Source organism: Chionomys nivalis, chromosome 21, assembly GCF_950005125.1.
Source record: "Chionomys nivalis chromosome 21, mChiNiv1.1, whole genome shotgun sequence".
Classification (NCBI taxonomy): domain Eukaryota; kingdom Metazoa; phylum Chordata; class Mammalia; order Rodentia; family Cricetidae; genus Chionomys; species Chionomys nivalis.
Genome location: NC_080106.1, coordinates 33,294,359 through 33,304,696, shown reverse-complemented (window position 1 = coordinate 33,304,696; position 10,338 = coordinate 33,294,359).

Genomic DNA, 10,338 nt, shown 5'->3' with positions numbered 1-10,338 from the left:
AAACATTCCAAAACCATCAAGGACTCCCTCCTGTGGAAAAGCTCTGTCCTCACCCTGCCCCAGGATCAGTGCTGGGGAACCCATGGCGCTGCTGGTACCAGGACCATCACAGGCTGACTCTGGGATGGAGGATGGAGATGGAGGTGCTCTGGGGAGAGGTATCAGGACGTAGAAGAGAGGAAACAGTACAAGAAAGACTAGCTGCAAGGCTCAGCAAGGCCCATCCTTCCTGCAAGTTCCGCTCAGCGATTCCTTAGTCCTGGGGCGCTTCCCCTTTAAAAAGGCTTTCCACCAAGGGACATGGTGAACAAGCCCCCTTCCTGTACTCCTCTGTCTTGGGAACTCCCTCTGAGAGCTGTGAAAGTTGAGCATTGGGGTTTCCTTCCAAGGTGGGGGCGGGGAGTTAGTGGGGTTCTGCTTGCTGACAAAGCTCAACCTGTCTGAGCCAGTCCAAGAATGAGGAGGAGCTTACGGCTTCGTTAACCAGTCTCCCCACCACCTGAGCCTCCTGAGAGCAACAGGGCCAGGCTTGCTTTCTCCCTCAACTTCTGGCTTCCTTGTGAGAACCTCATATCTCTTCTACCCCTGTAGTAGCAAAGCAGGAAGTTTTTGCCCCCAATGGAAGCAACTCACTAGTCTTGATCACTAAAGACTTTTTTCCCCAGGGCACTCTTACGTACAAATGATGAAAAAGCTACTGAAGCCGTACTAAGTATTAAAAAAGCTTACAGAACTGGGAACTCTAAGATTATGTTGTTTTCAGGTGAAGCTGGATCAAGGGTGTCAAAGTCTTTGACGTCATCTGTCCCTCCCCCTGACCTTAGAGCAGCTCCCCATATACAGCTACACACAAATTCAATGTGTCGGGGCATACTGGCACATGCCTGTAATCCCAATACTCAGGAACTGAGGCCAGTCTGGCCTGCAGAGAACCAAAATGGAATGACTTAAATACCAATAGGCTGGGATTCTAGCTCAGTGACAGAAAGTTTGCCTAACGTGTGCAAGCACCTAGGTTTAATCCCCAAGTGCCCCAGAAAATTAATAAAAGTTAATGAAGTAATTAAAAACTAAATGATTCATGGGCTCTTATGCCTATTTATCATGATGACCTAAAGGCCTCAGGGCTTCCTCTGACATCAAGCCCTCCCTTGAGATGAAGTGGGGTTCCCATGGGTTAGTGTGGGTGCTGTTAACAGCGGATATAGGGCAGGTCCAGGCCATAGCTCTCCAAGCTCTCCAGCTGTTTATTTCCTCCTGAGCATCTCAGACAGAGGTCAGCCTAAGGCAGAAGCCGTGGGTCTGGTGATGGGAAGTAGGTGATGGGGATGTGATGTAAGAGGAAAGGGACAATGCAGGTGAGTGGGACGAAAGGCAGAAAGGTGGAGGTTGCAAGGACACAAACTGATCTCATGTCCTTTCAGCCCAGACAGGACCTCAGTCTACCTAGCTGGTTCAGTGTAGACCAAATCTGCCTGTCCTTTGCCTCCTTGACTTCCCTGAAGGAATCCCGCAGTCTCTGGGTACCAGATTCGCCTTTCCATCTGCTCACGTTCAGAGAATTATTCATTCATCTAAGTCGTTGTTGAGACGACAAGTATTTATTGAGCGACTACTGGGCATGAAACCATCCTAGGTACTGGAGACGCTACTAACAGTCTAGCACCAAAGTCAGCAAAGAGCTAAGAAATGAAAACAGTAAGGGTATTTTGAGGGCTGGAGGGATGAGTGAGTAGGTAGGAGGGTAAGCATGCTATCTGAGTGAGCACAGACCTCAGTACCCTTATTTTTAAAAGCCAGGCGTGTGTCTGTAACCCCAGTGCATTAGAGGGAGGAGACAAGAGGGTCACCGGGCTTTCCAGGTACCAGTCTAGCTCCAGGTTCTATGAGAGACTCTGACTCAAAGGAACAAGGCAGACTCTCCATCCCTACTCCCCAGCTCCTGACTGCTTAAGACAAGACGCTAAGAATTAAAGAAGGGTCTTGTAGCCACAGCAAGGAATTGAGGTTCTACCATGGATGTGAGGTGAAGTCAGTGCAGGTTGTATAGAGCAGCCAAGACCCTCAGAATCACTGGGGGTTTGCCGGACGATGGTGGCACACACCTTTAATCCCAGCACTCGGGAGGCAGAGGCAGGCGGATCTCTGTGAGTTCGAGACCAGCCTGGGTTACAGAGCTAGTTCCAGGACAGGCTCCAAAGCCACAGAGAAACCCTGTCTCGAAAAACAAAACAAAAAAACAAACAAAAAAAAAATCACTGGGGGGTGGAAGGCTGGGACTGGTTCCAATCTGCCTAGGACTCCCTGGCTCCAGTGAAGTCTTTATCACTGCCCCTTGAAGGGGCAGTATGTTCTGGGCCCTGGCTTAGGGACAGGGGTGGGTGACTAGGAGTGTGTCCCTTAGGTTGGAGATCAAATCCTTCTGTACACTGTGAAGATGTGTCTTTGCCAAGGCACCTTCTGATTCGTTTAATAAAAGGCTAACTGGCCAATAGCAATGAAGGAAAAGGTTAGGTGGGAGAGACAAGCTAAGAGAATGCTGGGAAGATCAGGGTGACAGGAGTTGCCAGCCAGACATAGAGGAAGTAAGAGGTGAATATGCCATGCTGAAAAAAGGTACTACTACACAGTAGAGCATAGATAAGAAGTGTGGGAATAATTTAGGATGTAAGAGTTACTTAGTAACAATTAGTAACAACCCTGGCTATTGGTCAAGCATTTACAATTAATAAGTCTCTGTGTGGTTATTTGGGTGTTGGTAGTCCTGATGAAAAGAGCCACCTACAAAGACAGTGAAAAAACAGGGGAGAACAAGAGGCTATCAATGGCCGTGGCTTCCCAAACTTTTTCAGGGGCCAGCCAAAGTCATCTAAATATATTTTGGCAAAGACAAAACAAAGCCAGTTAAAGGGACTTACTGGCTTACTCACTAAAGTTCAGCTGCTGCCTGGATGTTTACAGAAGGCTGAACAGCTTAGTGAGGGCAGGGAAGGAAAAGTAGGAGGAGGTTGTCCTCTTTCCCTCAGTCTCCACTCTACTGTCATCTTTGTGTCTCTTCCACTTCAAGGAAGCCATGGTCTTCTACTACTCTATGCCATGCCAAGTTCACTTACAACTGAAAGTCAGGTGGTGTAGGAGGGTCTTCTTTCTATGTGCTGCTTTCATTGGTCAAATAAAGAAACTGCCTTGGCTTTTTGATAGGGCAGAATTTAGATAGGTGGAGTAGACAGAACAGAATGCTGGGAGAAAGAAAGCAGAGTCAGGCAGATGCCATGGCTCTCCTCTCCGAGATGGACACAGGTTAGACTCATGCCAGTAAGCCACAGTCAAGTGGCAATACACATTAATGGAGATGGGTTAAACTAATGTGAGAGAGTTAGTCAATAAGAGGCTAGATATAATGGGCCAGGCAGTGTTTAAATGAATACAGTTTCCATGTAATTATTTCGCCGCACCTATTACTACAGAGTGGCACCCAATGTTGTAACGAACTCCACATAAAACCTAAGAGGACTTCAAAAGGAATTCTAGACACAAATATAGAGATTAACACAGCTTTTGGATGTTTGCTAGGGCGCGTGCTGTAGAGAGATTTCCTGATTCAGCAAAAGCAACAGAAAAAAAGCAGCACCATTTTAAAATGTGGCTTCCTGGGCCCTGTTGTTGGTGCAAACTCTGGCTATGGTGCATTTGTGGGCCTGAGTGTTTGTGTGTGCACTTGGGATCAGGAGGAAAGTAACTGAGACCATGCCCGTGGCTCAGCTCTTCCTGCCTGGGCAGATGATGGAATCAGGCTTGGGCAGGTGGGAGAGCATGGCGGATTCCTGCCACCATACAGAGAGATATTTCTAGGCTGCGCAATGCTCTGCATGGCCAGTTTGGCTATAACTCAGATTGAAAGGGTTTGTGTACCACACATTCAGTCTCAGAGTTAAAGTGCTGAGTGTGGCTACTACCTGGCTGCTCCAGAGCTAGCAGAAATCATAGTTCACCACTTTGAAAATAGAGAGAGGTGGAGCCAACATCTAGAACAGCCTGCCACTCTGCATCTCAGAGGCACAACTGATTCAGAGTCACAAGCGGCTCCGCCATGTTGGACTGGGCAGGTCAAGCCTACAGTACCTGTTTTTGACCTAGGAATGCCACAGCTTAGATTCTTAAGTGCTTAGTGATTTAAAGGCGCAAAGCAAAAATGTTCCTGGACAGTAAAGAATTACAGACAATGCAATAGGTCAGATTCAGACACAAAAGACCTCTAAATGCTTCATAGTGTTAGATAGATATACATAAGTTTGAGAGAGAGAAGAAAAAGAAATAGAGAATAAAGTTACTGCCTTAAAAAGGGGTAAAGTCTTTAAAGAGACAGAATACAGATAGTTATAGATTAAAAGAAATAAAGAAAAATAAGCCATGTAAAAAATGGAAAATTTGCTGGGCGGTGGTGGCGCACGCCTTTAATCCCGGCACTCCGGAGGCAGAGGCAGGTGGATCTCTGTGAGTTTGAGGCCAGCCTGGTCTACAGAGCTAGTTCCAGGACAGGCTCCAAAGCCACAGAGAAACCCTGACTCGAAAAACCAAAAACCAAAAAAAAAAAAAAAAAAAAAGGAAAATTCACAGAGAGCTACAAATTGGAGAAGCATCCAAAACAGAGACCAGCAAATGAATGTCCCTGAATATTGTATTATTGGCTGGATTTGGCAGATTCTCTCTCTCTCTCTCTCTCTCTCTCTCTCTCTCTCTCTCTCTGTGTGTGTGTGTGTGTGTGTGTGTGTGTGTGTGTGTGTGTGTGTGTGTGTTTGAGATAGGGTTTCTCTGTAGCTTTGGAACCTGTCCTGAACTAACTCTTGTAGACCAGGCTGGCCTCAAACTCACAGAGATCCTCCTGCCTCTGCCTCCGGAGTGCTGGGATTAAAGGCGCGCATGCCGCCGCTACCACCTAGCTTTCAGCTGATTCTTAAAGCCCAGCTGAATCTGCCTAGCCAAGGGGTATGAGTTCAGTCTCCATCCAGGTCCATGCCAGGCAGCCACTGTGGATCTGGGAGGTGGGTCCCATCTGCTGAACCCCATCAGGATGAACCAAGGACCCAGCCCTGGGAAGACACAGGTGGCAGATGCCCACCCCTTGCAAACTTTAGGCAATTGCATTGTCCCTGTGAAGAAAGACCAGCTGTCCTGACGAACTGCATTTCTAGTTCTTTGTTCTCTGACTGCGACCAAACTTATCTCAAATTCCAGGAATAATGAGTGCCCCACGCTTCCACCCTCTGACTGGAAGTGGCCTGCTTCTCTCAAGCAAGAATAATCATCTCCTAACAAGAAACAAATTGCCCCTAATATGATGCCCTGGAGCCAACAGGACCCAAAACCAGAGCTGAGATAGCCATCAACCAGACCATTACTGGACCAGGAATGCTTGGCTGTACACTCTTCTTTTGCTCTGTCTCCATATACATCAAAGCTTTAGTAACACCCCAAACCCAGGGATGGAAGGGATGGTTCCCATTTCATCCCAATGGGGCTACATCAGATCATGTCGCATCCTTGCTTCTCCACCACTCCTTCCCTTCTGATTGATTGATTCCGGTCAGGTGCCTCTGGAGCCAAGGTCTCCTGGAAGCAATTCCTGCTTCCTTAGTAACACAGACTCTGACCTAAAGGCATTGGCATTCAGCACCTTGAACCGTGTTCCTATCAGAGTTCCTGAATGAGCAAGTGAATGAATGGATGAGTAAGTGAACAAATGAAATGCTTGTCATAGCCTGGCACCTGCCACGTGCAGCCTGGGTAGTTTCCTAGGTCTATGGTGTCCTAGTTACATCTCTATTGCTGTTGAAGAGACACCATGTCTAAGGTCAGTTATGCCAAAGAAAATATTTAATTGGAGGCTTACTTACAATTTCAGAGAGTCAGTCCATGACCATCATGGTGGGGAGCGTGACAACAAGCAGGCAAACCTGGTGCTGGAGCACTAGCTGAGAGTTTACATCTTATCCACAAGTTAGAGGCAGAGAGAAGAGCAACTGTGGTGTAGGAGGTCCTTCTGTCTATGTGTTGCTTTCATTGGTTAATAAAAGAACTGCTTTGGGCCTATAGCAGAACTGTAGGGGAACAGAGCTAGTCGGGGAAAACTAAGTGGCATGCTGGGAGAAAGGAGGCAGAGTCAGGGGAAACGCCATGGAGCCACCAGAGACAGGGGCTGGGAATTTCACCCGGTAAGCCACTGCCATGTGGCAATACACAGATGACTAGAAATGGGTTAAATTAAGATGTAGGAGTTAGCCAATAAGATGCTAGAGCTAGTGGGCCAAGCGGTGATTTAATGAATATAGTTTCTATGTGGTTATTTCGGTTCTGGTCCGCTGGGACAAACAAGCTGGCCCTCCTCCTACACAACTGGGCCTAGCATGGGCTTTTGAAACCTCTACCCGCGCCCCCCCAGGCCTCCCCACCAGCAACAGTGACACATCTCCTCCTAGAAGGTCACACTCAATCCTCCTCAAAACAATTCCACCAACTTGGGACCGAGTATAACAACCCTCCATAACGTAGCTCTGAAGGTCATCTTCTCCAGTTCTGGATGCCAAAGCCCTCTTAGGCACCTGCAGGACCACGTGCTCCCCAGGAAGGCCCCAGAGAAGAAGGCTTCCTAACCTCTTCCGACAGCTCGTGGTCAACAAACTCTTGTGGAATGAAGTCCTCTGGGTATGGTGTGGCTGATGTTTGGAATCAGAACAGCTGTGACTACCCACACAAGGCCCTCAGAGGATGGAGGAAGAGAAGGCTCCAGGGGCACACGGGGCAGTGTACGAGGGTTCAGGCGTGACTCCTGAGATGGCATGTCAGAGGTGGCCTTGCCCCTCCCTGAGGATTATATAAACAGGTAATAGAAGTTGGCCAGGAGGGATGTTTCTTTGATTGTATAGCTCCTTGTTGGAGAAGGGAGTCACTTGTTCATCCCAGCCACCCAGAACCAAAATAATCTCACAGAGACTGTATTAATTAAATCACTGGTTGGTCCATTAGCTCTAGCTTCTTATTGGCTAACTCCTAGATCTTCATTTAACCCATCTCCATTAGTCTGTGCATCACCACAAGGTCATGGCCTACCAACAGTTTCAGCATGTCTGTCTCCGGCAGCTCCATGGCTTCTCCCTCACTCCACCCTTCTTTCTCCCATGCTATAGGCCAAGCCAGTTCTTTATTCATTAACCAATAAAAGCAACACATAGACAGAAGGACCTCCCACACAAGTTCCTCATTTACCCATAGTCCTGTATGGATCCCCTTATGCTTCTATAAAGAACTCCAAGTAAAGGCAGGTCGGTTAAAACAGCACTTGCTACCAAGCCAATGGCCTGAGTTTGATCCCTAGAACCACGTAGTAGAAGACAACTAATTCCCACAAGTTCCACCTAGGGACTTCAAAAAAAAAGTCCTTCCCTCCCTCAGAGGAGTCCCAAACCTCTGCTGTTTGGGCTCCAGGTCTCCCTAAGTCTTTCAGGGAAAGGTTGAAAATGACGCCGGGTGTTACTAGAACATGATTCTGGTCTCTGCTCTATTCCCTCAAGTCCCTATCTCTGTAGAAAGAATTCAGATGAGACAGGCAGAGTGTGGTGAAGAAGACATGGTTGTTGGCAAAAGAAAGGAAAGCATTGGGTTCACCTTCTTATTTAGCTTCTCTAGGATCACGAATTATAGGCTCAATGTCCTTTATTTATGGCTAGAAACCAAATATGAGTGAGTACATCCCATGTTCCTCTTTTTGGGTCTGGCTTACCTCACTCAGGATAGTGTTTTCTATTTCCGTCCACTTGCATGCAAAATTCAAGAAGTCATTGTTTTTTACTGCTGAGTAGTACTCTAATATGTATATATTCCATACTTTCTTCATCCATTCTTCCATTGAAGGGCATCTAGGTTGTTTCCAGGTTCTGGCTATTACAAACAATGCTGCTATGAACATAGTTGAGCATATACTTTTGTTGTATGATAAGGCATCTCTTGGGTATATTCCCAAGAGTGGTATTGCTGGGTCCAGAGGTAGGTTGATCCCGAATTTCCTGAGAATAGGCATCCTCCTGAATATCAAACTTCATCAGGCGATGAAAGGAGACAGAGACAGAGACCCACATTGGAGCACCGGACTGAAATCTCAAGGTCCAAATCAGGAGCAGAAGGAGAGAGAGCACGAGCAAGAAACTCAGGACCGCGAGGGGTGCACCCACACACTGAGACAATGGGGATGTTCTATCAGGAACTCACCAAGGCCAGCTGGCCTGGGTCTGAAAAAGCATGGGATAAAACCGGACTTGCTGAACTTAGCGGACAATGAGGACTACTGAGAACTCAAGAACAATGGCAATGGGTTTTTGATCCTACTGCACGTACTGGCTTTGTGGGAGCCTAGGCAGTTTGGATGCTCACCTTACTAGACCTGGATGGAGGTGGGTGGTCCTTGGACTTCCCACAGGGCAGGGAACCCATATTGCTCTTAGGGCTGACGAGGGAGGGGGACTTGATTTAGGGAGGGGGAGGGAAACAGGAGGTGGTGGTGGGGAGGAGGCAGAAATCTTTAATAAATAAATAAATAAATTAAAAAAAAAAGAAAGAAAAGCATGCTTCTCGGGATGAGGGTGGGTCAAGATGACAGACACCCCTGTTTCAATACATTTGTGGGTAGGCTTCATGCTGTTTCTACAGGCTCTAGAATGGATAGCTTCCCCCAGGTGAATGGCAGGCCCATTTGGACTGCCTTTCTGGAGAAGGCAATGGTACATAAAAGGTTCTGCTGGGTAGGAATTGTGCAAGGTTTTGGGATCCTGGAAGGGGTTTAGTTTGTTACCAAGTAATAACTATCAGACAGTCCTGGATGTCTCAGGACTTAACGTCCCCTGTTGGGTTATGATTCAGATCCCATTCCTCTGGCCTGTAAGCATTCCACACTTCCGGTCCTTGTCTCCATGAAGTGGTCTAGTATTTTAGCCCTAATGTCCTTTGAGGTAGCTAATCTCTAGCTATTTGACATAGTAGGTGACATGTGGGTAACTAGGGCTGTCACATGGAAACTGGTACCCAGGGTTGCCAGGTCTAGGATATTTTTTTAACGAAACCAGAAACAGAAAATCTGATTTTTACATAAGGCTTCCCGAATTTCAAAATGCTATTCAACCCACAAGCCACGAGTTTGCAACCCCTGCTTTAGTGAGACAACTTTTTCCACTTTCTCTACCCACTTTCCAACTTGGCTCTCTGGCTATCCACAGGACTTGAGGGCCCTGTGCCAAATGGGGCTGGGTCAGCAGACAACCCCCTCCCCAGAGTTTGCCCCTCCCCAAAGTCTGGACTGTTCACTTAGATGGTCCAGCTTCCTCCTACAGATCCTGGTCCCAAGAGACTCCTTGCTGCTGACCCTGGTCAACCCCATCCCAGGCCTTCTGGGCAAGCCTGAACTTGTTAGAAGCCCACTGAGACCCAAGTCAGAGAGCTTTCCCAAGCCATGGGATAACTTGCCACGATCTCCAAGCACCTTAGGCAGTGATGCTGACTGTCTCAGCCCATAACCTTGCTCCTTTAATCAGGCCCGCTTTACCCTAATCCCACCTTCTTCTTCCCAGACTTCTCCTTGCTGGCCCCTTGGTCAGGATACCCTCTACCTTTAAGATAGAAGGTACTTCCTTCTCTGATATATCTTGCTGGAAATGTCTGTCCTGCTCCTGCCCTGTGCCCCAAGGTTTAGCTCTCCCATGAACGGCTCAGAAGGCATTTCTTCCAGGAAGCTTTCCTGGAATGTCCATATTAGTTGTTGTGGGGGGCAGTGGGTAAGGTCAGACTCAATTGTCTTTCCTAAGAGAGAGGACCAGTCTCAGGGTGGAGTGCTGTGTTCTTCACTGTATGTGTTCCATTGAGGACTACCAGTGCCACCAAGCAAATGCTTACTTTGGGAGAGAGGAAGGGAGGGAAGGAGGGAGGGAGGGAGAGAGGGAGGAAGGGAGGGAATGAGGGAAGGAGGGAAGGAGGGAGGGAGAAGGAACGGAGGGAAAGAAGGAAGGAAGGAAGGAAGGAAGGAAGGAAGGAAGGAAGGAAGGAAGGAAGGGGGAAGGGGGGAAGGAGGAAGGGAGGTAGGGAGGGAGGGAGGAAGGGAGGAAGGGAGGAAGGAAGGGAGGAGGAAGGAAGGAAGGAGGTTAGATTCTACTAGCTTCTATTTGACTCTTTCTACATCTCAGTTTGCTCTCTTGCGTTTCCATGGCTGATTATCTAAAAGTTCTGCTTCACACTCTCAATAAAGGTCAGGGTCCTCTTGCTTCTAACCATCACTTTTCCAACACCCCTGTCCCATGG